Genomic DNA, 27,731 nt, shown 5'->3' with positions numbered 1-27,731 from the left:
AACAACAAACATTTATTATCTTTCACAGTTTCAGAAATCCACAAGGAGAATAGCTGAGTCCTTTTAGTTCAGTCTCTCGTGAGGCGGCAGGCAAATTGTCATTTGGGGCAGTAGTCATCCAAAGGCTTACATTGAGCTAGAGAATACACTTCCCAGCTTACTTATTTGGCTGTTGTCAAGAGACCTCAGTTTCTCACCACATGGGTGTTTTCATATGGTTGCTTGTGACAGGACAGCTGGCTTCCCCAAGAGTGAATCATGATCTTGGAGAGAGAAAGAAAGGGAGCAGGGGAAGGAGGGAGGGCTAGAAAGAAGGAAAGAGAGAAACATATTACCCTTGTATCATACATCATTAGTTCCACCTTATACTAGTCTATTCACTAAATTGTCCCACAGTTGATGGGAAAGGATTACACAAGGATAAGTACCAATAGTCAGGGTCCATTGAGGCTGTTCTAGAGGCTGCACATAAAACACTCCTCTATAAAGTGACTTAGTTATTCATCTGAAGTAGTTACCTTCATCTTCACATTATTATTAACTCCCTCATGAAATGAAAAGGAATTCTAATCTGCTTCTGGAGCTATCTGAAATTAATATTTTATATTTTAGCCTCAAAGTAGGAACTCCCCCTTCTTCCTACTGACAGAATTTACCCTTTTGAGAATGAAAATATACTTGTCTCCTTCCCCAGTTATTGTCTTTCACTGAAACTTGTAGTTACCATTTCTTCCTTATTTTGATTTATAAGGCTGTCAGAATAATAGCACAAAGCATTCCTTAAACTTACAATGTCAAGGAGAAAATGTAGAATTCTTTCTCCTCTTTGCTGCCAACTGAAAATATTCATATCCAAATCCTTCACCACTCGGTTAACAAGCCAAACCAAATTCACTGTAGAAGTGAGCAGTTGCCAAGTGTTTTCTTCTTTTACTTGTATCAAATAAATAAAGAACTGTATTGTGTAAGCATTGGTTTATTTCATACATAATTGAAATAATTTAGGGCTTGAGTCTTCAGCGTTTAGAGGAAATAAAAATTCACCTACTATAATATAACCTACTATTATCATGGCTTGACTCTGTGAAAGATTCTTTTAAACCAGGTATAAATTGGATATTGGAAGTCAAGGTCATGGTCTCTGCCATTCAGAAATTTACAGACAAGTGAACAAGTTGGAGTTTAGTTCCCAAAATCTTAACTTTTGTCAGTGAAGAAGCAAACACTGGTCTGTTAACACATGCTTTTAAGAAGGCAGTAGAGATTTTGTACTTTCTTAAATGCATGTCATCTTTGACAGCACCAAGAGAATTTCCCAAAAAAAATGATGCTAAAATATTCAGTATGGAATTCTTAGGCAGACTTCTATATTTGCAGATTCAGACAAAGATCATTGGTCAAGTGTATGAACAGATTAAAGACAGGACTGTGTTCTATTCTCAGTTCCACCATAGCTGTGTTAACTTCAGCAACATCTGTGAGCTTTGCTTCCTTAAAAGGAAAATGGGAGTAATGAACATCATATTTGCAGATATGTTTTGATGATTAAAGTATATTAAAATACTAGTGAAAAAGCTGACATATAGTAGGCACTTAAAAAAGTTGATTTTTCTTTTTCTTCTGCTTTTTTTTTTAAAGAATTATGCCAGGGAGCTCTTTCATATAGTTGTTTTATTTTCTGGTTCTGCTAGAGAATCTGGGTGTACAAACTCTTCTGCCTTCTTCATGGAGGACATTATATCATTAACTGTATTCTGCACACTTACGAGAGAATTGAGCTGAATATTTAAGTACTCCCCAAAGTCAAGGCATGATTTAGGAAATTATGTATATTAGAATGTTATGCTGCAATATGATACGCTAAGTCCCAGTGAAGCTGTGGTTCCTAATTCAGACTGGATTAAGTTTCTATGCTTAAATTTTATTACAGTGTAGATCATCGATATCAAGTGAATCAAGCCAACTATGAAAGCATCACTAATAAGAGGAAACTTTTTAATGTATCAAGAAACCACCGTATGAGGTTTTACACCAAATGCAGCACTTACTTCAGAGACATTTTCTGGAAAGTTGCTAATGTTGAGTTTTATATTAAGTTTACAATGCTTTGGAATCACTTTTATTTCCCATCTCCAAAGACTTTTGATAATGGATCAAACCAAACTACTAACATGGAGAAGTGATTTTGCTGAAGTAGAAGACACCATTTTACCACATCACTGCTGAAAATTGACGGTAATTTGGTTTACAGTCTCTTGTAGTCATGCTATGGTCTTGAACCTCTTCCCAAATACTTTTTCTTCCTCCCGCTAATTGAAAACTACTGTCTCTCAAACCTCTCTCTCTTTGCTCAAGGAGCCGAGGAGAAGAATCAGCATATTCTGCATCTTCTGCTCCTTCCAAGCCATTTATTGCCTCCATTGGAATCTTTCACTACAACTTTTCTACTTTTCCCTAGAATCTTTCCTACTACAACTTAATGTAAACCTTTTCCTGTCATTCCATCTTGGTTTCCTTGTCATGTCCATGTGCACTATACACTTAAATAATATCCCCAACTATGCCCAGTCCTCTTCATCTCACACAAAAGACTAGTGTATAGTACATGGTTTAGGTTTTTTAATTCATAATGATAGATATGACTATAAAGAGAAAACAATTACTTGTGTTGAAAATGAGTGCATTTTATCCTTATATGCTAATTTATGAAGAAGCCTCAGTAGAAACACAAGGCATTTGGTGAATGTGGAAACAGAAGAGATAAAATTAGATAATATTCCTAGTTAACATCCTATGACCTAATGCCTGATGTCCCTCTTCACTAAAGACTGTGCTGCTAAGCAAATTAGAAATCTGACCAGTTCATTTGTACACAATGCTTTGTAGCTATTCTGAAGGTACACAGAGTTTCCATAGTACTTTTTGCTTTCCTTTTAATAGACACTAGGCACAGTGGAAAACATTGTATGTATTCTTTAGCTATAGTGTATGTTTGCTTCACTTGAATGCAATATGATTGATTAGACTTAGTCATTCCCATTCATAGCCACCTTGGTACATCTTGTATATTCCTGTATCACCTTAGCTATTTATTTGCAGGTAACCACATCTATTGATGGTTATGCCATATTATTTTTCCAAAATTCATCATGAAATGGTGTTTAGCCATCTCTGGTGCCCTACCTCATGTCCTCATAATGCACTTCTAGCCCTGTTGTTGCTATGACAACCAGCTGTGCAAAAGTGTGATGTGACAGGATCTTGTCTCCACGGCAGTGAAGTTTCCTTGTTTTCTGCATCAGGGAATTTTTGCTGTATTGCCCATGGGAATATGCTCAGATATTTTGACTTACACATAATCTCGGAGGTGTGAAGGATTTAACACAATGGGAGATAAGAGATCCCTTTGCTTATCCTATGAGTGGACAGTTCTGAGGTATGTTCCACACAGCTCCTCAAGCTGTTCTCATATGACAAAAACCATATTATTTAATGTGCCAAAGTTCTTAAAATGAATATATTTTTTTCCAAGTTGAAGATGTTGGAATATGTTCATTATGTTGATTTTCACACTGGCAAGTGTTCATCCCATCATAACTTTCAGAAGTATTTTATCAGCTCCCAAATCAATATTCGTATTTTCCAGAAGAAGCCAACCTAAAATATTTGGACAATTAAAATAAAAAACCACAGTATGAGAACAAACTTACTGAGAAAAACAAGCAAATCAAATGTTAACTTGCATGATTCTCTTTTGCTTTATATTTTAACATAAACATGTAAAAAACTGGGAGATTTATCCTTATAAATGAAATATTTTTTCTTTTAACTTGTGGAAACTAATTTAAAAAATAAAATTAGCTGCATCACAAATATAAAATATATAAAAGCCTTAGTACCTAACATGGTTTTGAATTTGGCTCAAGATGATTTCTGACTTAATACCTTCCCTTAAATATTGATACAAAACCAGGGTTCCACCAAACATCTTGTCAGTGTTAAGAAATTATATTGTAAATGCAGTACACAAACCCTCATTCTTATTTTCTAATCTTAATTCAGAGAAGATGAAAAATGCAAGTACTAAGTCCCTAAAGAAATATTATTAACTCCTCAAACTGGGCTTATTTAGAATAAATAGTCCTACATGTATGCCCTTGAACTTAGTGAAAATCACTGTGAGTAGTGTAATTTATGCATTTCCTGATTTGTACTAAAATTGCCAGTGCATTAATTTAACATTTTAGAGGGATTTCCAAAGACTGTTCTTGAAATTTTCAAGGTATAGGGTTGTCATTTCTCTGGAAGGAAAAAATCTAGCATCTGACAATAATTCTCTGTAATCTTTTACTTGGATGAAGACTCTGGTTTTAGCCATGGCTTTTCCTCATGCACAAATTGAACAAATTTCCAAATTTCTGTTCTCTTTTACTCAAAATAATAAAATATGTACACTGAATCCTCCCTTTGGTCTGTCCTTGACCCACTAAAGTAACAGGTTTGATCCCTGCAACCTAATTAGTTACCCAGTCACCATAATTATTTTTAATTGGGAAGTTTTTATCTAAACACTCAAATGTGCTTAATGCTCAGCAACAGTTCCATTGACTGTATTCTTTATTCTCTGTGTTGTTGTTCTTCATATTGTTGTTCATATTTCTTTTGTTTTGTGACCCTGCATAACCATAGGTCATTCTGGTATTGACTGATGACAAAAATCTGCTCAAAAATAACCCTTATCATTCTTCTAAGTTATTTTGGAGGATAACAAGTTTATATTCAGATTCATTGACTACAAAACCAACATCCTTTCTCCAAAACAATGTGTGTAATTTTATTCTCATATAGTCATAAGAGATAAGCAGTTTGTTTCTTAATTTTCACAGCAACATTCACGGACATCTGAGATTGTGGTTACATGGATAATATTATTTGAAAACTTGCTAGAAATCAAAAATTTAATAAAGTAGGTATTTATAATTATCAATAATTATCAAAATCATATTTTTAAAATAGTATAAAATAATCAGAGTGATAGTTACTGAGAACTTCTTGTTAAGCATCTGTGACCAAAAAATAATTAGGCATCTTTGCATTTCCTTTGGGTCAGTTTCCTTGAATACCATACTATCTCCCACCTTAAAAAATAAAACCAAAAGTAAACAAGTTTTTAAAATTCCTCTGCACCTGTTCCCACAAGCTACCTTCTTTACTGATCCCTTTTTACAGAAAAACAGCTTTATTCAATACCATCTTCACTTTATTTTCTTCCTTTTGTATTTATAACTTCCTCCAACTCAGGTTTTCATTTCATCCTCTCCACCAAAAATAATTCCTCAGGGCCCCTAATTCTTGCTGAATACAATGGTCTATTCTAAATCCTCAACTTACTGTATTTTTCCTGGAGCAGCATTTGATAATAATTGATAAAACTCCATTTCTTGAAATATGTTTTTCTTTTGACTTGAGAGATGACACACACTTCTGTTTTTCCTCTTCGAGCCAACTGCTTCCTTTGTGGTCTTCTTTTGTACTTTTTCCTGTTCTTTTTGTCCACTAAATTTTTAAACACCTTAACAATTGATCCTCACTGAAATTAAAGTTCTCTTTATTACTGTAGTATATAGTCTTCTGGGATCTGTAAAGTACATTTCCACAGGGACACAGAAAGAGTCCAGTTGAATTACACACTGGCTATTTCCTGGGCTTCTTGTGAGGGAAAGAGTCAGTTATTAGTTGTGGCCCCATGGCCAACCGCAGCAGAGTCCAGTCGGCAAGATAGGAAGTCACCACTTTTGCAGAGAAAATTAATTCTGATCATCAGGAAGAGGTAGGCCTTGTTGGAACACATGTGGAACCCCAGGTGACCAACTCAGATGACCCTTGGTATTTACTTCTTCAGTTCTGATGGTAAATAACCAGTGTAGTAACTTCGGCCAGAGAAAGCCATGATAAATTGTGACACAAATGCCTCAGAGAAGAGAGTCTTGGTCATGCCACCAATCAGTGAGTCCACAGAGACCAGTAGAGTTGGTAGCTGAGGGGTACAGGGATCTAGAATACATAATAGAGGATGGGGTCATTTATTAGTTTTGGCCCTATGACCTTCTACAACAATGAGTACTCTAGTTTTTCCCACATTTTCCTCAGGAAGACAAGCTTATGGAGAGCTGCTTGCAGAATCAGTGAAAATATCGAGTAATGCAAGGAGTGAATTATGGTAGACATTAGGTTTTATTTCCCCAGCTTCTGGGCATGCTGTTAGAAGATGGTCTTCAGCTGTCATCTTTCTATCAAGATTCCCTCAGTTAAATAAAACTGCCTTGTCCCAAGTCATGCCTCCAGCTCTGAATAGCTGATATCTAAAGAACCATCAACATGGGAATATAAAAATACAATCCTAACTCAGTACAATTTCGACGAGCTGTCTTGGCTGCAGAACCACCTATTGGAGTCAGCTTAGGCTTTGATGGGACTACATAATTACCTAAGTTGTTGTACTAATCCACAATGATATATTTACTTACCTGAGAAAGACTGAGATTTCTTTAATGACAAGATTAATCTGGTTGTGCACCTTTGTGTCTCTAATGCTAACATCAAGTAGCTTACATGGCTAGCAATCAATAAATATTTTTAAAATAAATGAATGTCAAAATGATGCACTTCTATATGTCACAGATGATTGTTTATGTGGCATAAATTGAAAAATATGGATTTTGGAGTCAGACTTTCCTGGAATAAAAAGCTACTTCTATATTTAGAAGAGCTTTGTGAAACAACCTTGAGCAAATTGCTTAACCACTCCAAGTCTCACATCAGATTGTTATAAGAAATGATAATAATACCAATTTAAAAAAATTGTTATGAATAGAATCAATGATAATATTCATAATGGACTTCTTATTATTAAATATAGTTCTCATTTGTTGCAGCCTACCATGCAGCACAAAGATGCTAAAGATTTTCAGCTATAATTCTTATTTAGTCCTCCAAGCCAGTCTGGTAAATTGATGGCAACTCCATAAAGATTAAACAACAAATTTAGACTCAGAAATTATTTAGTCTATCATGGAAGATTAGTCAGGATAGATTACAAACCACTTCTAATACTTCAGAGTATTAACAGATAAAGTTTTATTTCTGATACATACAAAGTATGTTGTGGGTCTGACTATTCTCTTAAGTACCCTCAATCCAACTTTTATTCTGAAATCCAAATCTGCTATGTCTTGCATCTTGGCCATCTTAAACATATGGTTCTAGTTCACTGTAGCAAGTAATGAATGGCCTGGGTGTTGTACTTTGGCTTTTAAGTACAAAAGTCAGCTGACAACACATTCATATAAATGTATACATGTAGAATATGTATTTTATAACACATAAAATATGTATTTTATAATCCACATACATAAACCTTATATATTTATATATATAATTTTACATCTACAAACACCCATTTTTCTTATAAAGTAACATTCACACCTTCAGGGATTAGGGCCTGAACATATCTTTTGGGAGGTCACAATTCAGTACACTACAGTTTTATTAAGATAAATTAGTAAAATTACAATTAATAGTTCAGGGTATGTAAAATTTAAAGACTTTTAGATAAATATTTCAAGACTGTGTTCCAAAATAATTTTGAATTGAATTTTGGATGCTCTTAAACATATCCTTGTTATGTAGTGTATATGCATACACAGTGCAAAAACACATGTGTACCCTATAAAAATAAAAACAAGAGAAGGTTGGAGGTTGGGTAGAAAAGAGAAAAAGATTGGTAGGGACTTTTCAGAGTTGTCCTCCTTGATCATCTAAATACTGTTCACAGGTATGTCAATAAAATGTACCTGTTAGTCCAGGTTTAAAAATGTAACTGAACTTATCTGGTTTTGACTGACTGATTGATTTCTGGTTTATTTCTATCTGAATATAAGTTTTTTTTTCAAATGTATAAATTTTAATGTAAAATAATTTATCTTTGATTATGAGCAGTTATCTTTTTCATTAAAACAAAAACATTTTTCTGTTTTCTTCATTTTTCACATGATCTTTACAATGTAGAGTGTAAAGTGGAAGCTGTTAGAATCATTTCATGAATAATTTAGATCTATCTTTCTATCTATTTCTGTTGAGTGATGGAAACCATCAATATTGGATATTTTTGTTTCCTAAACATAGTTGAAAAGTTCTCCAAAAAGGAAATGCATCTTGGAATAAAAGTTATTTTCAAGAGCATTCTGGTAATAAATCCTGTGGAATTGTATTTTAATACTTTATTATCAGTAGCAATGATTCACCAGCTCTTTGATAGAGGGTGAATTTTTATAGCAACTTACATAATTTACATATTAAGTTTAGTGTGAGTCTTTCAAAATCAGAGGCCATGCACTTATTACAGGGATGTGATCTGTATAATAAAACATCTATAGTTCTATTAAGATAAATTAGTAAAACTGATGTTTGGATTTCTCTTTTAAGACTAACTTCTTTTAACTGATGGTTTAAGATTCTCAAAAATAAAGATATTGTGTCCAGGGCTGGGAATGTGGCTCAAGCGGTAGTGTGCTTGCCTGGCATGCGCGGGGCACTGGGTTTGATCCTCAGCACCAATAAAAATAAAATAAAGATGCTGTGTCCACCAAAAACTAAAAAATAAATATTAAAAAAAGATATTGTGTCCATATGTAACTAAAAAATATTTTAATAAATAAATAAAACAGTTTTGTTTATTTGATAAACCTACATGTCTCATTCTGAGGACCCATTGTTCTTGGCTCCAAGTAACTTCTGTTTGGCTCCAAAAATCAAATCTGTCTTCCTGGAAAAATTTTACCATTAAAGGAAGACAATCAAAAGAATATTTTGTAATAATTATTTAAGCAACAGCATCATCATCAGATAAGTATATAGCTTCCTAGGGAACAGAGAGAGAGAGAGAGAGAGAATATGCAAGCATGCACATGTGCTCAGATATGAGTATTTGTACCATGTTCTCATTAATATCCTGACATATTACTACAGAAATAACACGATAGGGTCATAGGATAACAGATTTTATGAAGAAAATGGTACACTTGAGATTTTCAAGTGAAAACTCCTAATTTTACAAATAAGGAAAGGAGAGATTTAGGCAACCAAAGTAAGTTGCAGAAGGCTAGCCACATCTTTAATTGATGTTGGGTATGGTGGTACACACCTGCAATCCCAGTACCTCGGAGGCTGAGGCAGGAGAATCACAAGTTTGAGGCCAGCTTCAGAAACTTTGTGAGACCCTGTCTCAAAATAAAACAGCTGGGGGTGTGGTTCAATGTTTAAGTGCCCCTGGGTTCAATCCCCTCTACTCCAAAAATACAAAAACAAAAGCAACCCTACTATATGGCATAACTGAAGTTGGGAATTAGCTAGCAATGTTCAACTTGCAGATGTGCCTATATGGCCTGGAAATTTTTAAATATGATTTAAACACCTTTTGGTGAGGATAATAATTCTTCACTTTAATGGGTTTTTGTCATGCATGAAACATGCAGCCTTAAGTAAGGTTTCCAGATGTAACAAATCAAAATTTGAATTTCAGACACTCAGCACTTTAAGAGTTGTATATAAGTATATCCCAAACATTTTAAGGGATGTACTCATGCTAAAAATATTCGTCTTTTATCTGAAATTCAAATTTAACTGAGTGTCTTATATTTCATCTTGCAAACCTAGTTCAGAGCAAACAAGGCATTTTGAATTCAACCTATCCACTAGGTGTGGCAGAAAGATTTACTGTTTACAAAAAAATCTATATTCCCCCACATCTTGTACCTTCCATGAAATTGGGCAGGACCATACGACTAGTTTGGGCCAGTGTGCTATAATTTTATATATTATAGCAAAATAATATTAATAACGTTAAGTAATATGTTCAAAATATGTACAATGGAAAGAAGCATGCAAACCATACTACAAAATATAATTCCATATGTTGGGGATTAACATTAAAATATATATATTCTACAACTCAACAACAACAATGGTGCAGATGCCATGGAAACAGCATGGCAGTTCTTCAAACAACTAAAAATAGAACTACCATATAACCCAGCAATCCCATGTATGGGGATGTATCTAAAAGAATTGAAAGGTAGATTGTCAAGAGATATTTGCACACCTATGTTCACTGCAACATTATTCACAATAGTGAAGAGGTGGAAGTAACCTATCATCCATTGACAGATGAACGGATAAATGAAATTGAATATTATTCAGCCTTAAAAAGGAAATTCTGACACTTGCTACAACCTGGACGAACCTGAAGGAAATAGTGCAAAATGAAATAAACAAATTTTTAAAAAGACAAATAATTTATTGATCTATTAACATGGGTTATCTAAAGTAGTCAAATTCATAGAAACAGAAAATAAAATGATGGCTGCCAGAGTCTAAGGGAAAGGAAAAATGGGACATTGTTCTTAGTAGGTTTAGAGCATAAGTTTTTCAAGATACAAAGTTCTGGACATCTGTTACATAGCAGATAAAGTGAACGCTATTGAATTGCACATCTAAAATGGTTTTTTAAAACTTAACAAAAGTATATTTTAAGTATGTTTCATTTTTTGTCAATTAACCTCAATAAAGCTATTTATATGGACATATGTGAGTTTAAGAAGTGATAAAGAGGCTGGGTGCAATGGCACACATCTGTAATCACAGTGACTTGGGAGACTGAAACAGAAGAATTGCAAGTGTGAGGCTAGCCTAAGCAAGTTAGTGAGACCCTGTCTCAAAATAAAAAATAAAAAAAAAAAAAAAAACTTGAGATGTAGCTCAGTGGCAGAGCATTCAATACCCAGTACACACACACACACACACACACACACACACACCACAGTGATAAAGAATAAGAATTCCTAAGTCAGACTTATTGGCCTCAAGTCTGTCTGGTGTGACTGTGGGCATGTTATCTAACTCTTGTTTCTCAACTTCTCCTCTGTAAAATGGGATTTTATAAGTACCCCTTGGTTGGACTATAATATTCATAAGCAAGAGCTAGTCATTGTGCTAAATAAATGTAATAATCTGTCAATCTCACTCTTGATGTATCTTTATACATGCATAATAATATTTAATTGTCCGTTTTACCAGACATTTTAGTTATTTTCTTCCCAGTTTATGTTTTTATTACATATTTCTGATTTTTAGAATATAGCAATAGAAATAAACTTTTGTTGTTGTTGTTTTATTTTTTATTTTTTAGACAAGATTCCACTATGTTGCCAGTACTGTCCTGGAACCACAATCCTGCCTCAGCTTCCAAAGTAGCTGGAATTACAAGTGTTTTTAATGTATACAGGTAAATCAGATGGGCCATCTCCCTTAGAAGTTTGTCTCTCTTGGTGATGCTAAGGCAATCATTGTTGAGAAAACATGGACAATTTATTAGATTTCAGAAGTCCTTCAATATTTTAGCACTATTATTTTAATAGAGAAAGATACTATTATATATGTATGTGAAAAACAGAGTTTACAATAATAGGCTTCAACCATTTTATTTATGGAAATCATGATTTATAATCCCCTGAAATTGTCATAATAATATCATTCACTATTAGAATTTCCTACTACATGTATATAATGGGCTGGGTGACAATAATTCAGATTAGATACAAGCCTGCAGAAGTTTTTCATAGAGATGCCTTACTGATATATTATTTTTGCAACACTGGAAAGAGCTGTGTTAGATTTGGTGTTAGTCCTGATATTTCCCCTAGACAGAGTCAGTTCTGGCCTGCTCTATCTCTCATGACTGTGATGACGGCTGTATCCAGATGCTAAATACTCAAGAGGCACTCTAATACAGTGTTAAAGACTCCGAACATTTCATCCCTAAACAATGTGGCATTCCAAGAGAAAACAGACCTCTTTCTCACAGAAATAAAATTGTGAAGGTGTATGATGAATCAGGGACCAAAATTAGAGGCAACAAAATCCTAAAGGTTCTCTTCCCATCACAGTGGTTTTTGCTTCTCTCTTTCTAATATAGAAATATTTATAAATTAAAAAATAAAAATATTACCAGCATAAACAATAACAAAAATATTTTCAAACATAAAATGTTGCAATAGCTATTACACAGTTAAGAAGGCTGTTCTAAATGGCAATCAAAGAATAAATCATGAGAGATTTAACTTAAGAATCAAAATTTCTGAAATGTCTTATTTTGAGAGTATGGGCTAGAGTATTTGTCCTGAGGGCAACTGTTTCTTCCATTATTTTTTCCTCTCTTCCCTCCCATACTTGCATTTTTCACATTTACAAAACAAAGACTACAGGGTTTAAAAGTATTATTTACTTCAATCATAATTTTTCTAAAGAAATATGAAATTTTAAACTTTAAAGTAATTTTATCTATATCAGTATCCAAACAAATTTGGCTATAAACCAAAATTCTTTTTCCACTAAAAAAAATGTAGTTTAATCTAACCAAAAATACGTCAAAGAGTCTTTCTAAAATGACCAATGCCCAAGTTTGCTAACAAAAATACAAAACAATCTGCTTCAGTACAATACAAATGTATAAATTATGGCTACTAGTGTAAATTAAAATTTACTAAATAATAAATGACTTATTTGGCTACATTATGTTTTAGAAACATTTTTATTTCTTTTTACTTTTTAATAGAATGTAACTAACATAAACAAGTTAATTGTACATCTTGATGAATTTTTACATATGTTCCAGCCATGTAACCACTAACCAAATCAACATAGAGAATCTCTCAAAGACAGTGTTTCCTTCAAGTTCTAATGTATGACTCCCCTGAGAATGTTGTTAACAATGAAGAATTCTTAGGCCACATTCACAGAGATTCAATAACAATTGTCTCGGATGGGGCTTTGGATGCTGATTATTTAATAAGCACCTCCACTTGAAGAAACACTGCTATAGAGAAGCCAAACTTGACTCATGGCTCTAGAAGTTCCTTTACTCTCTACTTCAAAGATGATTTTATTGGGAAACCTAGATGCTTTCCTACTGATTAAGAATGTATATGTCATTTGCTATCCCTGTATAATTTTACATTTTAGTGTTGTTTTTCTTTCTTTGGACCAGAGTCTCCCAAATAATGTTTCTACCATCCACAACAAAATGAAAATTAGAAAGACCATAGTTAGTTATTCATAAACTTAAACGTGTATTGTCCTTTAAGATTATATACTTTCTACTTTCAAGACCTCAAGATATCTTTTCTTTTATGAACTACTTCCAAGAGTAAAAACAGTAGAGTTTTAAAAATTAATTTAGAAAGTTAAACAGTTAAAAATTCAATGTTGTTCAAATTTCAAAAATCCAAGCTACCAAGCCTTTTGAGTCTGCTCCTGAAATCTGAACTGATGGCCACCAAGGGTAGAGTGTCACATCTTGACAATTTCTCTGCCAGAGCATGTCAAGTTTGACTACAAACTTTCTACTATGTCAAAAGACAACATTAGTTTCTTTTCTCTCTTTATATAAATAATATGCTCTGTAGAAACTTTCAAAGAATAGGAAAAATCAAATCAAAACCACCAAACCAGTGTTAATGTATTCATTTTTTCTAGCCTTTATGTACAATTTTTTAACAACTTGGGGATAAAATTTATACATATGAAGAAAAATCACCTGGTATTTTTCTCTGACATTTTCCAAAGTCATTAAAATCCTTTCAGGGAATGAGGGAAAGGAAGAGGGTTGGAATAAGGAAAGATAATGGAATGAGTCTGAAATAACACTCTTATACGTGAATATGAATATGCCACAGTGAATCTCACCATCATGTACATCCACAAAAAATTAATTGAAAAAAATAACTATGGGTAAATGGCAGAAAGATCAATAAAGGAAAGGGAGTAGGGGGTTGGGGAGGGAAAATGTAAGGGAGGTACTGGGGACTGAATTAGGACAAGTTATATTCCATGCTTTTAGAATTATTTCAAAATGGATTCTACTGTCATGCATAACTAAAAAGAAGCAAAAAAAACATGTATGGACAGAGCAAAACAAAAATCCTTTCAGTGTAGTTTTGTTTCATGCTATTCTATCTTATGAATGTGTTGTAATTTATTGCAATCTTTTAAATTAGAACAAAGAGGCCATTTCTACTTCAAAACATGCCAATGACACTACCGTGAAAATTTGTACACATTTAAAAATGACATCTAATATTTCTTAAGATATAAAGGTTATAGGAAGAAAGAAACTAATACAGAGGGAGTTAAGATTTTAAAGTTTTTGATATGTTGTGATTCAGCTACATATTGCTTTATAACAAAATATCTACAGCTTAGTGGTTTAACACAACCATTTATTATTTCTTTGCATAGTATTGGCTGGTGTTTCTTATGCAGCTGTATTCAGCAGAAGCTCCACTGAAACATGGATGTCTAAGATGGCTTTACTCTGCGTCTGACACTTCAGCTGAGATAGCTGGAATAACTGGGGACTGATTTGGCCCCCCTATGTAGTCTCTTATTACTAAGTATTCTAGCCTGACCCTATTTATAGGGTGGCTGGATCCCTGAAAGTAAATGTGGAGCTGACAGGCTTTTTAAGACTAGACCTATAAGTTAAAGCAAATCATGGGTCCAGCTCACATTTAGGGAAAGGAGAAGGAGATGCCACTGTTTAATGGAGGAGCTATAAAATCATCACATTGCAGAAGGGCATTTGGGTAATAGGGATTGTTGTGGCCATCATTAGAAACAATTGACCACATATTGCCATATTATCAATTTATAAAATGTCATTTTATAATAAGTGTATACAAAATATACTTTCATCAGGTTGCTATGAATTAAAAAGTGTCAGTTAGGATGTGTAGTACTTAAACACTCTTGGTTAGGAGTGTGTTATGGTTTGGATCTTAAGTGTCCCCAAAAGGCCTATATGCAAAAGGCTTGGCTGCCAGTCTAGGGTGGTATTGGGAGATGATAGAACTTTTAGGAGGTAGGGCCTAGTGCAAGGAAGTTAGATCACTGAGGGCATGCCCATGAAAGGGATATTGGGACCCCAGACCCTCCCACTATTTTTCTTTGCTTCCTGGATGCCATGAGGTGACAGTTTTGCTCCACTATGTATTCCCAGCCAAGACGTTCTGCCCCACTACAGGTACAACAGCAGTGAAGCCAGACATCCATGGGTTGAAACCTGAAAACATGAGCCAAAATAAACCTTTAAGTTGTTTGTCTCAAATATTTTGTTACAGTAATGGAAACCTGGCTTAACAGTATAATCATGAATGTCTATTGTAGAACATAGTTTGGCACCCCATTAATCCATACTCTGAATAAATGAGTGCTCAGATAGACCAGGATATATGTACAAAAGGTTCATAGTAGCATTATTCTTAGTTCATTATAGTCCCAAACCAGAAACCCTAAAGTTCATCAAATCTAGAATAGATTTTATGGAAATGTGGAATATTTAAAGAACAGTGAAAATGCACAAACTATACATTGAACAACATAAATGAATCCTTTAAAAATAATGTTGAACATAAAATAAAAGTCACAAAGTGATGCAGACAGTGTGATTTCAGTTATGTAAAGTATCAGAAAAAGCCAGACTACACAGTTATTTAGGGATGCATGCATAAGTAATATGATTATAAAGGAAAGCAGAAAAAATACTTTCCATATTAAAGCTAAGGTATGAGTTTGGCCTAGTAAGGGGGAAGTGGGATGGAGAGAGCATCCAGACAGGGAAAAAGCCAGAAATTTGAGGAACTTAAAGGAAACAAGAACAAAAGTTAGAAAGGCACTTATAGATCAGCTTAAAGATTTTCAGATTTCCTGCTAAGAACAATTAAAAACTATTGATTGGTTTAAGCAAAGGACAATAACCAGGGTTTAGTTTTCAAAGAATTATCTTGTCTGTTATGTGTAAAATAGAGGAGTCAAGATACATACAGGAATATAGTTAAAAATTTTTCATGGTTTCCCCTGAAAGATGATATAGCTTTCAGTTGATGCAGTGATAGTAGGTAGGGAGAGAAAGAGACAAAAACAAGATAATCTTGGAAAGTGGAATCAAAAAGACCTAATGTTTGGGAGTTAAAAAAAATGAGTTAGGATAATTCTTATTTTCTGGCATGATCAACAGGGTGCCACTGGTCAAGAGATGGAACACTAACAGAAGGTTGGTTGATTTTGGATTCCTAGGAGACATGAAAGCACAGATGTTATCCAAGGAATTGAAAAAGTGAATAAGTGCTCTGGAGTGCAAAACAGGAATTTGGGGGTAACCAGCATTGTATTTTATTTTAATATAGCACAGAAGTAAATAAAATAGTGTATAGCTAAAGTATCAAGAGAGGTAAAATAACTCAGAAAGAATAAATAGAAGAAAGAATTAGTGACAATGTTACTTTTTTTTTAAAGAGAGAGAGAGAGAATTTTTTAATATTTATTTTTTAGTTTTCCGTGGAACAACATCTTTATTTTTATGTGGTGCTGAGGATTGAATCCAGCACCCCATGCATGCCAGGCGAGCGCGCTACCACTTGAGCCACATCCCCAGCCCACAATGTTACTTTTTATATATGAGGCCTAGTGCTTGAGGCTGGGATATAAAGGCAATTAAGATATGGTCCCTAGTTTACTGTCAGGCAGAGGAGACAGACACATTTGCAAGTTGATCAGTTGATCTAGATAGATCAAGATAAAGTTAAATACAAAATGCTGTGGGATCTCAGAAGGATAGTCAACTCTGGAAGGTCCAATAAGAATGCCAGAAAAGCCTGGTGCAGTGGGGTACACCTGTAATCCCAATAGCTAGGGAGGCTGAGGCAGGAAGATCTCAAGTTCAAAGGCAGCCCCAGCAACTTGGTGAGACATTGTCCAAAATAAAATATAAAAAGGGCTGGGGATATGTTCAGTGGTTAAGCACCCCTGGGTTCAATCCCTAGTAGCAAAAAGAAAAAGAATTAGCCAGAAGATTTGGAAAAGTAGAAAAGGCATTCTAGACAGATGCCATAAGATACACAGAAGCATAGAAGCTTGAAACAGAATATGTATGTGCTTGATCACAAGCAGTCCAATACAATTAATATTCAGAGTTTGAAGGCCAGGAGAAGGGAGTCAGGTAGAATGGGGAGGAAGGCCCCATTCATGGAGGCCTTCCATGCCCTTCCATGCCTACCTAATTTGTTCGGTAGAAGTACAAATCATGTGGTAATAAATTTGAGTGATGTGGTAATGTTTGTGTACTAGACAGGTTACTTAAACTTGGAGTGGAGGAGGAAGGTGAAGGTGAATATAGCCCAAATGATTAGAAAAGAAATAAGCAACTAAATAGGGCGTGGTAATACAAGGAACAATACATTTTAAAAATATTTAGGACCACTCTTTAATTTAAAGAGCCTGTCTGGAAGGTCATATATGCTCAGGCCCATGTTTGACCCCCGCTTTAAATGCAGTTGAAAGTGACTGCTGGGGGTGGGGTGTGTGGCCAAGGTAGAGAGAGAGGAGGCAGGGAGGGGAGAGAGGGAGAAAAGGAACTGGATGTCAAAGCCCAAACGCTTGGACATTTACAACAAAGCAAGGACACCTCACAACACAAGAGGTCACAAGATTGCCAGGGTCTGTGCCAGGTGAAGAAAACAGCCAGCCAGCTGCGGGGATGGCACAGCTAGCTGGTGAAGTAGGTGCAAGCCCCGCTGGTGTTACCGCAGCTTTGACAGTGAGCACTCAGCACACCAGGGCCAGGGCAGCACTGGAGTGGCAAGATCGCAGCGCTGCAGGCACTACCAAATTCATGATTCTCTACTGCTGGGATCTGCAACAAGGCTCCACACTGAGGAGAAGCTGTAGCTGCAGAGAAAAAAATAAATGGTGAGACAGAGGAAAGGAAAGCTCCAGAGGGAACAGGTTCAGGGAATCCAGAAACAAGTCACTGAGGTTTTGACCATAAAACAACAAAAAGGGAGCTTGTTGAAGTCAGAAAAGATTTCCTCCTACTGTGTCACTGTAAAAATTAAGGGGGAAAAAAAGAAAACTATAAAGAACTAATTTCCTATAGAAATAACCACAGGAGAGCAGGGAGGGAAAACTCCATACAAAATAATTATGAGACAACTGTATAAAGAGCAAACTAGATTCATCCCTACAGACAAGTAAAACAGGACAGGAAGATGTGTCCACCAAATGGCTCAAAACTGTACCTGACATTTAAAAATAGGCATGAAAACACCCAGAAAATAACTCAAGATGCGGAAGAACACAACATTAAAAAGCTCAGCTTTGAGATGACAGAACTGAAGAAAGAGAAATAAAAGAAAAAAATGTTTCTGAAATAGAGATGAAAACAAAAGGAGTATAAGAGCAGAGAAACACAGCAGATAATACTAAAAAAGAAATGGAAAGTGAGTGAGCGAACTTTTTTTCTTAATTTTTAAAAGATTTTTTTTTAATCAAAGAGATGAAGAGATAAGGACAGTTAGTGCAACTAGTACACGAATCCTTTCCAGCAGCTTCAGACACCTCTGCTTTGTAGCTGCTGCTGTTACAACCATTTTCTTAGACATTTTTTTTTTGTGTGTGTGTGTGTTCATGGCCTTGGTTCTTTTTTTTTTTAATTGATTTAAAAATAAATAAATAAATGACAGTGGAATGCATTACAATTCTTATTGCACATATATACACATGGCAGCTACAGAATACTTTTGCTAAATACAAGGTTGTTCAGTTCCTGGTGACAACTCCTTCAGCCCCTATCTCCAGTACTCAGGAAAGCCTTCGAAGATAAGAATACCACGACCCAGGTCCCTTCCTCCCCTGGCAAGGGGTCAATTTCCACTGTTACTTAGAAGAGTGAAAAGAAGAGCTCTCCCTTTCAGAGATCAAACACCAGGATTCCAGGCATTTCTTGCGCTCTTCTTTTTGAAGAATTTTATCTCCCATTCTGCCCACTGTCTGCTGGAATATAAGTACTCTTTTCTATCATGTAAGAAATGTTCAGGATACAAACTAAACATTCATTCAGCTTAAATCACACATATGAATTCATTCAGATTCATTTAGCAAACAGTTTTGTTGTTGTAATTGTAGTACTGAGGATGGAACCCAGGGTGCTTTACCACTGTGCAATATCCATAGCCCTTTCTATTTATTTATTTTATTTTGAGACAGGGTCTAAGTTGCTCAAGCTGGCCTTGAACTTGAGAATCCCCACCTTAGCCTCCCCAGTTGCTGGGATTACAGGTTTGTGCCACTGTGCCCAATTTAGCAAATAGTTACTGAGCAACAAATCCTTATTGATTAGTAATAAATAAGACCACATATTAGGTTCCTGCTTTGTCGTAATCATCTTGAGGTGAAAAGAGGTATGTTACCCTTTAGCCAAATAACAAGGCCATTACAGACTCTGATGAATGCTGGGAAGGAAATAAACACAGTGATGAGAAATGGAGGGAAGTCATTCTATTCTAAATAGAAAAGTCAGGGAAGACTTCTCTAACCATATACATAGTCTCATATCAGATTATTTTGGTATAATATTAGACTATTCAAGTACATTCCTAAGAAACCCCCATGTTTTTCCCTTTTGGAGCTATCTTCAGGCCTCTTTCTCTTTATTTTATATCCTCCAAAATGTATACATAAAGATAGAAATGTAAAGATAGAAATACACCTCATTCCTGACTTTACATAACTAACAGCTTAGTGGAAAGAATAGATGTTGTATTAGTTTCCCATTACTGTAACGAATACCTGCCATAATCATCTTATAGAGAGAAAATGTTTAATATGGCTTATAGGTTTCAGTCCATGATCAATTGACCCCCATTGCTATAAGTATTGTGGCAAGGCAGCATATGTTGGTAGAAGCACATGGCGGAACAAAACTGATCATCTCATGGCCAGAAAGCCCAAGAGAGAACAAGGAAGAGGCAGGGGTCCCACAATCTCCTCAGGGCACATCCTCAATGACCTAAAGATCTTCCACTAGGCCCCACCATTCACCACCTCCCAATAGTGTCTCCCTGGGACTAACCCCTCAACATCTGGGCCTTGAGAGGGTGGGGCATTTAGGATTCAAACTATAATAGATGTATAAACAGATAAGTAAAAGCATAACAAAGGGTACACCTGTGAGGAATGTTACTGTTTTTGCTAGTTAACTCTTCTTCGATCTAGGGTCTCTAGAGTTCCTGAAAACTCTTATCCTATTTGGGTTCCAGGTTGAAAATTCTGCCTGGCTCCCTACATCTTCTCAATATTTACTTGTTATTTTTAAACTAAAACAGTAATAACTTTGACTTGCATATAATACTAGCTTAATTTCCTCATTGGCATAATACATAAAATAAATGGGAAATTGATTTTAAAATTACTTTAATAAGAAGTCTGTATTTTTTTCCACCAATAACATTTTGGCCAGATAATTTAAGTTAGTTATCACCTTAGAATGTGTTAATAACTATCGCTATCAGAAAACTGTACTAGCTAGGTACAGTGGCTCATGACTGATTGTAATCCCAGTGATTTGGGAGGCAAAGGCAAGAGGATTTCAAGTTCAAAGTGGCCTAAGCAACTTAGTGAGACCCTCAACAGCTTAGTAAGACCCTCAAAATAAAAAATAAAAAGGGCTGGGGATGTGACTCAGTGGTAAAGCATCCTTGGGTTCAATCCCCCAGTACCAAAAAAAAAAAAAAAAATACCTCTACTGTAGTTCAGTATCACTTATTCTATCAGTAATTGTGTCAACCAACCATGCTCATCTGCTAATCAATCAGGCAGTATTTATTTATACTGTAAATTTTAGAGGAGGACAAAACAGACAATGAATATTCTACAAAAGACACTAGAATTAGAAATATTTTGACAGATACACAGGTATTTTATTTATGTTTTTGAATTGGCTAGTGGCTTATATTGGCTTGTCAACTCTTATAGATTCATTACAATTCTTTTGGATTTCTCTGAGATACACCCAACTACTGGGAGTTGCTACTTCCCTTCAAAGACTGGGGCAGCCACATGTCAGGTCCTTATGTTAGGGACAGATGAAAAAGAACAGTGATAGCTCCCTTTTGCTAATATCCTTCCCTTCACATATTGCAAGACCTCAGAGCTAGGATAGAATTATCTGTCAATCCTAGCTTTATATGAGGTGCTAAGTGAAGAAAGAGGGGATTAAAGTCCTCCAAAGGCAGCTTCTCTCTGTGTGATTCTTTAATGAGGATGACAGCAGGCTTGAGCCTTCTGGACATTCTCACACAGGCATTAGGTGTAAACAGCACGTAGGGAGTTCCAATAAGGTATCTCCAGAGCAAGGGAAGGAGGTCAGGAAAAAGTCATCTAATGAAGATATACACACCAAGAAACAATAATTATTTTGCCAACAAACAAACAAAAAACTTAGAATTAACACCTAAATGTAGGACATGGTTTTGCTTTCAATTTAATTAAACCACTCTGTCATTACACCCCATGAACATATCTTTGTCCTATCATACTGAAGTATAATTGTTGGTTTATATGTCCTCTGCCTAGCTGAATTCCTTTCTATAAAAACAGTATTTAGTAATATTTTCCCCCTCAGAATTGAACTGTGTCTGGCATAGAAAAGCTATGTGACTTTGATCTTCTCAAAATCTCTGATTACTTTATGCTTTTTCTCAAGCTTAATGTGGCTGAACTGAAAAAATGACAGTATTAACTGAAAATATAACTAAAGAAGGCAGGCATTAAAATGAAATAGGCATCTGCATGTAGTATATAAAAAGTATAGATGGATTAAAAACAATGTGCTATTCAGAAATATCTGAGATATTAAATCAACTCATATGAGCATTTTGGTCACTCAAACTGCATTCACCACAGTAGTAGTAGGTATTCATTAGGGAATACCAAAATGGGGATCAATTTCCTTTAAGATTATATAGTTCTGGATAACTAGACTTAATGTACATTCATTCATTTTTAGAGTACTTACTGAGTACTTGTTATATGTCAGGTACTGAGACAGTAATCAGAACTCTAACATTATATTTGAATGAAGATATCCATAGTTGAGTCTAGTGGTGCAAATAAAACATATATATAGGCTAAAATGTTAGGAGCTCTAAGATAAGTTTGTTTTCAGTAGAGTGCGGGAGGATGGGGTGATTTCTTCAGCTATGTTTGACCAATGCAAAACACAGAATAGGGAAGGTGATGCCTCACCCAAATCTTAAATGAAGAGAATAGGATAAGAGGGTGCAGAAAGGCATTTTAGACTGAGGAACTTTACAGAAGAAACAATAAAGTTGGTAGCTTGTTTGAGCAGAGCTCAGTGAGGAAGAGTGTAGGGTTCTAGAGAGATAATGTCTTCAAGAACTTTATAGAATATGCTAATAAGTTCTGACTTTATACCATACAAAACAGGAAGTGACAGAATATATTACTTTGGTAGGGCTGCCATAACAAAGTGTCACAGACTGGGTGGCTTAAACAACAGAAGTTTATTTTCTCACAATTCTAGAGGCTGGAAGTCCAAGATCAAGGTGCTGGTAGAAATGTTTCTTCCGAGGCCTCTCTCCTTGGTTTACAGATGTCTGCCTTCCTTATCTTCACATGGTCTTCCCTCCGTACATGTCTGTGTCCTAATCTTCTATTTTTACAGACACTAGTTTATACTGAATTAAGGTCCAAACTTATAACCTGATTTTAACTTAATTACTTCTTTCAAGATCCTATCTCCAAACATAATCACATTCTGAGGTACTGGGGGTTAGGACATCAACATACAAATGTGGAGGGAACATACCATAACAGGGTTATATCCAACTTCAATAACTGTTAAGTCTGTTTTGTGCTGCTATAACAATACCACAGACTGGGTAACTTAGAATGGAGAGGAACTTATTGACTCATGGTTGTGGAAGCTGAGTCCAAGATTTAGCGGCTGGCATTTGGTGAGGGTATCCTTGCAAAGGGAAGGTGAAAGAGAGCAAGAGGGGACTGAACTCATCTTTTATAGGAAACTCTCTCATGATAATGGCACTAATTAATTCATGAGAGCAGTGCCCCCAAGGTTCAAATACCTCCCAACAGGTATGGCTTTCAACACTGCAGCATTCGGGGTCAGGTTTCTAACACGTGAATTTTGGGGGACACATTTAAGCCACGGAAATCACCCAGCTAGCAGGGTGGACAGGTACAGGGCCAGGGCAGGGAGACACTTTGAAAGAATGTTGCCAAAGTCTTTGAGAGATGATGAGCCTTCTCAAGACACAGGAGGGCACAGCAAAGAGAGTGATGTAAAGAGAATGTTAAGGATCCTTGGCCTCCAGAACAGGATTCAACTCCTCGGTACAGTCCACAGGGATTTTGATAATTCAGCTCTAACCTCCCAATGCAGACTCATGTTGTGCGACTCCAGATAGCCTACCCTCTGGGTACTAAGATCTTCTCAAAGTCTCTGATCACTTTATGCTTTTTCTCAAGTTTAATGAGGCCAAACCTGTGTGCCTGCCTTTGCCACTTTCTTAGCCTGTCCAGTAGAGGTAGTCAAATGTTACCTTCCCTAATAGGCTCAAACCTTCTCTGACAGTTGAGTTACTTCCTCTCCAGAATTCCCAAGAACATTGTGTACACAGACATTCTCACACAGTGCCATGATTAGTTTTACATTTCATATGCTCACCACCCCATACTAAATTGTGAATTCCTTATGGGCTGGGATTGGTTTCCTTGTTTTCCCACAGTTTGACATGGTGATCATAGAATGAAAAGCATTTAATAAGCTGATAAATGTGTGAAGATTAAAACTTACACCTGATTTCACCTAGATAGCACCAGGTGATGCCTAGCCTATGATTTCTCTGTAATACCTCTGTGTTTAATGAAAACACTAGGAAGAGACTAAAGCAAGAAAGTCAAATTTTCCATATTTGGGGCTAAATCTCCCTTATAACAAGAAACAAGATATTTTCACTAACCAGCAAGGAAAATTCCAAAGGAAAAGCCAGGCAAATCAGCAGAGTTTCCAGTCTGTCACCACTTTAATCCATCTTGTAAATCACTTCCAGTTTAATCTTAAAGGACAAAACACCACTGTCTTCATGTATTTTTCTATTTAAAAACTTAATAAGTGGCTCCCTTTGCCTATCTGATCAAATCCAAGTTTCCCAGTCTGGCTTCTGCCCTCCCTTCTATGCCCTAGCTCACTAAGGTTGAAAGTTCAGGTTCTCATCCTTCCTCTTTTAAAAGTCCCCTTCTTCTTGTTTATACTTTGTTACAACTTTAGTCCCTGGACTTCCAGGAAAATTCAAATTACAACTATCATTTTTCAACTCTTAGAGATCACACAGACTATCCCCCACAATTTAGCAGTTATAATGTTCATTAATAGATGAGTGGGCAAACAATCAGTGGTATATCCATGCAATGAAATATTATTCTGCCATAAGAAAGAAGTGCTGATATCATACTATTACTGGGATGAAACTCAAAATCATCATACAAACTGAAAAGACACAAAAGGCTACATAATTATACAATCCCATTCATATTAATCTCCTGAATAGGGCAATCTATACAGATGCGAGGTGAATGCATCAAGCTGTAGGGGGGAGAAAAACAGAAGAGGGGTATGATAATCAAAAGGTACAAAACTTTTTTCTGAAGTGATGAAAATTTTCTTAAAACTGACTATAGTGCTGAGAACAGTGGTGCATGCCTGTAATCTAGCTACTCGGGATACTGAGGCAGAGGGATCACAAGTTTGAGGCCAACCTGGGCAATTTAGCAAGAATCTGTCTCAAAAGGGACCAGGGATATAACTCAGAGGTAAAGCAGCCCTGGGTTCAATTCCCAGTACCAGAAAAAAAAATTGTGGTGATAGTTGCACATATCTGTGAATATACTAATAAGTTAATGAATGGTACACTTTAAATGAGTAAATTGTACGGTATGTGAATTGTATCTTAACAAAACTGTTTAAAACAAAAACCATAGCACAACCAGGATACTGAGATAGTCAAGATCCAGAACATTCCATTCCACAAAGATTTCTATTGCTTTTGTCTTTCTAGTCACCCTCCCTTCCCTACCACTACACTCTCCTTAACTCCTGTCAACCACTAATCAATTCTCCATTTCTATAATTTTGGTTTTTTTTAAGAATGCTGCAGCTATTGTGGAGGCTGAGGCAGAGAATATAAATTCAAGGCCAGCCCTCAGTAACTTAGTGAGATCCTGTTTCAAATTTTTAAAAAAGGACTGGAGATGTAGCTCAGTGGTACAGTACTCCAAGATTCAATTCCCCACCCTGCCACCACCAAATGTCATATAACATGCATGTAGTATATAATCTTTAGGTACTGACTTTTTCACTTAGTATAATTTTCTGAAAATTGATATGTGATTATGTGTATAGTTTCTCCTATTGATGAGTATTTCTAGAAATTATTTTCATTTTTATTCTTTATCCATCAGATTCAACTCAAGTCCTGTCAGGTCTACCACCAAAGTGCATCTGAAATTTCATCTCTTCTACCTGTATTTATATGCTTCTCCAAACTATCACATGCTCTCACCCAGTCTTCAAGAACATAAAACTGATCTAGCTGTTTTTACTCCTGCCCTTTTATAACCTATTTATCATGAAACAGCTAGAATAAGCTTGAATTATTTTGGAATCTTTATATAATATCACTCTCCAAAGTAAAAGTCTTAGTCCTTCTTTTCTTCATATAGTCACTCAAAAATATTTTTGAGGTATTGTTTAGGCATTGAAGAAGCAGTTATAACAAAATAGACAAAATCCTTGGTCTTGTGGAGCTGATAATACATTGAAGCAAGGCTGACAATAAACAAAGTAAATAAGTAAAATATGGTGGTAAAATTTAAGCTGGAAAGGGAGATGAGAAATCTCGTAGGCAGGTGAGTTACACTTTTAGATTGGTCAAGAGAAATTTTCACTGAGCAGATTACATTTAAACAAAACATGAAAAAAATAAGGAAAAAGCCATGTAGGCAAACAGGCAAAGCATACTTTAAATAAGGGCAATAGCAAATAACAGGCCAAAATGGAAGGAAAAGGAGCATCTAAGGAACTGAAAGGAAATCTTGGTGGCTTGGGTCAAGAGATCAAGAGGAGGAGATACAGGAGATGGGGCAGAATGGTTAAGTGTCCAGTTGACCTAGAGCTTTTTAGGGCATCATATTATTATATCCTTTACTCTGGGCGAGATAGCAAGACTCAGTGGGTTTTAAACAAAATTTGAAAGTTTCTCTGGCTTCTGTTTGAAGAACACAGCAAAGGGTGGAGACATAGCTCTGGCTCCAAGTCACCTGGGACCCAGATTGAGGCACCTGCTGGTCTTATGGGGTAAAAACTGGTGTGCCTAGAAGTAGACTTTAAAGGCAGTTTCTCTTCAAAATCTTTTGTTATACCACCTGACAATCACTTATGAAACCATGGCAGCAACAGCATTAAAATGGATGATATCAAAGAGAATTATCTTGAAACATTTATTTCCAGTCCAGAATAGATTTATCTCTGTTTGTCATAAATGTACATATTCTTCTCTTCCAGATGACTATAAAGAGGGGAAACAAAGTGGTTAGTGAAGAAGTTACTCCAAAAATTAAAGTGAGAGACAATAGTTTGGACTAGGGATAACTTGGTAGATTATGTGAATTGACTGGATGTGGATGTGCCCTAAAGGTTAGAACTAAAGGATTTGTTGGTGGATTGGATTTACAGTGTAAGAGAAAAAGCCAAGGATGACTCCAAGGTTTGGGGGTCAGCAATTGGATGAATGGAATTAGTATTCACTGAGTTGAAGAATGCAGGAATAGGTTTTGGTGGCTACGTGGGGGAGTTAGGTATGAGATGTGTTCATGTTGAAATGTTGGGTATATGTGAGTCTGGGATTAACTAATAGTCCGTGTTTGGGCTGTAATTTGGGAATTATAAGTGTGTAGACTGCATGTGAAGCCATTAGATTGAACGTTATCCCATAGGGCACTGCTGTAGATAAGAGAAGAGGTTCAAGACGACCCCCTCCCCTGCCCCCACACACATACCAGGCACTACAAAATGAAAAGGCCTGGAAATGTGAAGGTAAGCAATGGAGATGTCAGAACACTTGGGGGTGAGGAAAGTCCATGTTCCTTTCCATAATCATCACCTGGGCCTTCTACACACACACACAGGACAACTTCGTTTTTGAAACACATCAAAGTCCTTCCTAGTCTAATGTTTTACCTTGATTCTAATTTTATTCACCGCCGTCTGTTACTAAAAGTGTCAGCTCAACTGTTGCCCTGTTTTCCCTAAACACCCTAATTGCCATCTGACTTTCTCTAACCATCCTGATTGCGAGTTTTGTCTGTCAAATTAAACAGTCCGATCCAAACACCCCCACCGATTTATAGCTCATTACTATAAACCCAAAACAACCAATTTAACAAACGCTTATATCACTGATTATCAAATGAAAGTTCAGGAACTCCTTAGCAGGTAACTTCCTGGAGAGCAGGGGCCCCATTACCTTGTTCTTTGCCGCACTCTAATGCAATCTCCATTGCCTGAACAATCATTTTGAGCTTTCAATAATTATTAATGGAACAGACTGCGGATCACCGTGTAAATCGTAGACTAGAAATAGAAAGAAAGCACAGACAAACTCGGCTACACAAGACACGGTGGCGGCTGCTGGCACACCCCCTGGCCCCCAGAGTCGCCGAGAGGAAAAAAAGAACCCGTGCGC

General features: G+C 36.0%; 1 long non-coding RNA gene across 2 annotated transcripts; it reads right to left on the bottom strand.

Annotated features, from left to right (window-relative positions):
- Positions 1 to 27,731, bottom strand: LOC124106865 (uncharacterized). 2 transcript variants are annotated; one of them, XR_006856215.2, is made up of 4 exons: positions 27,513 to 27,731; positions 5,392 to 6,054; positions 3,354 to 3,657; positions 1 to 304 (listed from the first exon to the last, which is right to left on the bottom strand). It is a non-coding gene; the product is annotated as an uncharacterized LOC124106865 (long non-coding RNA). The 2 variants fall into 2 exon arrangements; XR_006856214.2 differs by having other exon boundaries at positions 1 to 3,657; positions 27,513 to 27,726.

The sequence above is a fragment of the Marmota monax genome, unplaced genomic scaffold (genome assembly GCF_021218885.2).
Source record: "Marmota monax isolate L192 unplaced genomic scaffold, Marmota_monax_Labrador192_F-V1.1 WCK01_AAM20220418_F8-fsc00003, whole genome shotgun sequence".
Classification (NCBI taxonomy): Eukaryota; Metazoa; Chordata; class Mammalia; order Rodentia; family Sciuridae; genus Marmota; species Marmota monax.
The sequence above is the reverse complement of the archived record's forward strand: the minus strand, read 5'-3'. Positions and strand labels throughout refer to the sequence as shown.